Genomic DNA, 3,840 nt, shown 5'->3' on the forward strand with positions numbered 1-3,840 from the left:
CCACACACACACACGCATACACACACACGCACACACACGCATACACACACACACACGCACGCACACACACAGACACGCACGCACACACACACACACACACACACACACACACACGCACACACACGCACACACGCACACACACACACACACACACACACACACAACCGCAGTGGGAAATGTTCCACACACTCATACTAACAGAGAGTGAAACACACCCTGTTCTGTTTTTCCTGTTCAACTCTGAGCCTCTTGAGTTTCTCTGAGCTGCTGATCTGTCCCAGCTGAGACCGGACCAGAACACCGGACCGGACCAGCACACCGGACCGGACCAGAACACCGGACCGGACCGGACCAGAGGAGCTGGGATGTTTCCTACCAGCGGCTCCGGTTCCTCTCCCTCTCTGCTCCTGTCCCGGAGCCTCTCTTGCAGCGCGTTCGGATCAGAACCAGCGTCGGCACTGATGGATGACTGCGTCCTGATTGGACTCGGTCATCGTGTCCAAACGCAGCCACGCCCTGACTCCAACACAAACACTGCATTCCTCTGACCCGTTCCCACTGCACTGTCTGCTCTACGGGACCGGGACTGGGACCGGGTCCAGAACCAGACCTGGAGGGGCCCGGAGCCGCCAGCAGCACAGTCCCTGCCGGTTGCACCTGTGGTCACCATGACAACAAGCTGACAGGAAGATAGAAGCAAACCGCAGCAGGAAGGCTGTGCAGGGTTGGCGATCTGAACAGGAACCAGAACCGAGTGTCAGCAGGGTTCCCCAGCTGACCCGACCCGACCCGACCGGCTCGTCTCGTGACTCTTCCCAGCCACATGATCACAGGAACAGCCCAGCGGCACAAACGCACAGACTCACGCTTCATGGCGAAAACCGGGTCAGAAACATCACAAAGATCTGGACAGGATCCTGAACAGAACCAGAATCAGAATTATTTCTGGAACATTGATCAGTGCATTCAACATTCTGCAGCAAAAATAAAGAGACTCTTTAACATCCTTTACTGAAACATCTGGACTTTATTGCAAATTTGTAGAAATCCGAACAATCTGCGCCACCAGCAGCTGATGATTAATAAGTACATACTCCACAGAGAAAGTACTCCCAGTCCAAAATCCAGAACTCGACCCAACAGAGCCCAAACATCCATCAGAGACTGGAGACTCTCATCAGAATATCGGACTGGACTTAAATGGTTCTGATTGGATCAGCTGATCTGCGTCTCAAATGGTAAAATTGTTCTGAATAAAGAAGTGACTCAGCAGAACCATAATGGTTTATACAGAACAAATGACCCAGTCACATGACTACCACCAGAACTTTCCGGACCAGAACCAAAGTGGGTCGGACTGCAGCTGAGCTCCATGTAGACTACAGTAGAAAGTGACCTCTGGTCCAACCACAGGGGAACCAGGCAGCGACAGCATCATGCTGAGTCATTGTTAGATTTACAATCACACTGAAGCCCATTGGATCAGAACCAAATCGGATCTTGAAAGACAAGAAGCTGCCAGATGTTTGAATTAAGTTCAGCCCAGCATGTAGGTTTCAGCTCTTATTGTGACGTGTGAAGGAAGTTGTGTCTCAGTGTCAGTTGTCCTGAGTGTAAACGGACCATCAGGTCCGGTTCTGATGGTTCAGGCTGGTACGCTAAGCTGCCCTCCTGACCTCAGCACACATTTTCTTAGCAGTTAGCTTACATAGCATTAGCATTAGCAGCTACAGAGGTCTGGAGAGAACAGAAAGACGATGTTTCTCCTCGCGGTTCAGTTTGGACCAGAAACCAGAATCAGAATCAACTCGTTCCCAGCAGAACATCTGTCCTGCTACGACCCGTTTCTGTAAAAACTAAACCATGGAAGGTAACCAGAGTCCAGCCCATTTCTGTCTGAGCCATGTCTGGTTTTGTTCCAGCATGAACCTCAGTCTGAGGAACGGAACCAGGAAGTTAAATTCAACCCAAACCACAAACACCTGCTGGCTGCCCAAGGAGCAGGAAGTGAACCCGACCAGAGGAAACCACCCAGGTTCCTGTTGGCTCCATTACCAGACCTCCATCCTCCCTCCATCACCAGGACCGATCATTAGAATGAACAAGCAGATCAGCTGTAGAGGAAACGACTGGACTCTACTCCGTCTCTAATCTCTGCTCCTCTCTCTCTTTATCAGCTGTTAACATGCTGCGCAGGAATGCCCAGTAAGCTGCCTGACTAAAAATACACACAGACAGATAGAGGACCCCCGACTCTGTCCTGGAGGCGTTAAAGTGGCAGAATTATGTGTTTTCCAGACACATAGAATCATTTTATAGCACAACTGTGTTACCTTCAGTTGTTAGAAAGTTCTTTGAGATAAGAAATTTGACTTCACAATGTAACACCTTAAAACAGGGCCTCTGTCTCTTTAAGAAGCTCCTGCTGTTTTTGAAACCACGCATTCAGGAAGTCGTCACAACATGGCTCCTCTATTAACCCTTTAACAACGTTTTTACCAGCGTTACTTTGAGAAGTAGCTCAAATGAGCTATAATGAGCTCAGCAGCTCCATCGGGTGTTCGCTAAATGTTGCTGGCTAGTCTGAAGGAGTTGAGTGTGGGAGGACTGCTTAGTGAGGCAGACGCTTGAAAACTGCAGCTCCGAGGAGGGGCTGCGCCTCAAAGGCGGGGCTAGGTCCAACAAAGCGTTTTACACAGCTGACTGGTTGCCATGGAGATCAAAGGATTCTCAAACCTGCATGAAAGAATCAAAGCAACACTCTGGGGATTAACATTATAACATGATGCAAAGTTCAACAACCATACTTTACGTAATACTACCCCGTCGAAGAACAGTAGTCCTCCGGTCTGTTAGACCAGAGGACTACTGTCTCGTGTCCTCAGGTCCAACAGAATTGCCAGCAGGAACCAGGTCCAGTCTGGTTGGTTCCTCTGGGTTCCAACATGGCGGCAGCTCTAAGCTCAGTGATGTGAGAAGCTCTTCTAGAGTCAGAGGAGATGCTGTACCAATCAGAGAACATCTTCACTGCATGGAAGAACTGAAGATGTTTTTATCTTTAATACAAGCAGAAAGCCAGAATCTGAAAGCTGGTTTTAATAATAAATAACTTCTCAGTGAGAGGCGGTTTAAACCCACACAGAAACATCTTCAGAAGATTCAATATTTTTTATTTAACAGAATACAGCAAGGTGAGATTTTAACAATGAGCAGCTGTGAATTCTGACAACTTCCCTATTAAGCTGCTTCTGACCTCTGACCTCAGAATGAGCCTGAAGAGCTCAGGATGATGAGACAGAGGGAGCAGAAAATGGGTCGTTTTCCATCTTCACACAGACAAGCTTAACAAGCTTCATTTCAGGAAACGTGTCTCCATGCTGGAGAAGAGCTGCAGTCAGAACCAGAACCACAAACCCGTCAGACATGTTCACAGCAGCCATCAGCACCTCTCTGCACCCATAATTAACATGCTAAAGGTAGCAGCTCCATGAGGTGACAAACGGTAGTTAAAGTTAGAGCGCTGACAAAAGGAGAGTGAGTCTGTAGCAAAGAGGAGAAACGTCCTTCCTTTCTAAAGGATGAAGATCTGGAGAAGCTTCAGCTGCTGGATTTACCTAAACATTCACTAAATGCTCAGAAATCTCTAGACATCTGCTAGGCTAGCATGAAGCTCTCTAAACATGTAGTATGAAACCTGCTAGCTTAGCATGAAACTTATTAGTCTAGCATGAAACTTGCTAGCCTGGCATGAAGCTCTCTAATCAACTAGCATGAAACCTGCTAGCCTAGCATGAAGCTTTCTAATCAACTAGAATGAAACCTGGTAGCCTAGCGTGAAAC

The 3,840-nt window shown here is 48.1% G+C and overlaps 1 protein-coding gene across 5 annotated transcripts in view; it reads right to left on the reverse strand.

Moving 5' to 3' along the window:
* Positions 1 to 3,840, reverse strand: part of LOC103464285 (plasma membrane calcium-transporting ATPase 1-like) — a 63,151-nt gene that overhangs the window by 47,976 nt on the left and 11,335 nt on the right. The window lies entirely within an intron of this gene.

This window comes from Poecilia reticulata, linkage group LG5 (genome assembly GCF_000633615.1).
Source record: "Poecilia reticulata strain Guanapo linkage group LG5, Guppy_female_1.0+MT, whole genome shotgun sequence".
Classification (NCBI taxonomy): Eukaryota; Metazoa; Chordata; class Actinopteri; order Cyprinodontiformes; family Poeciliidae; genus Poecilia; species Poecilia reticulata.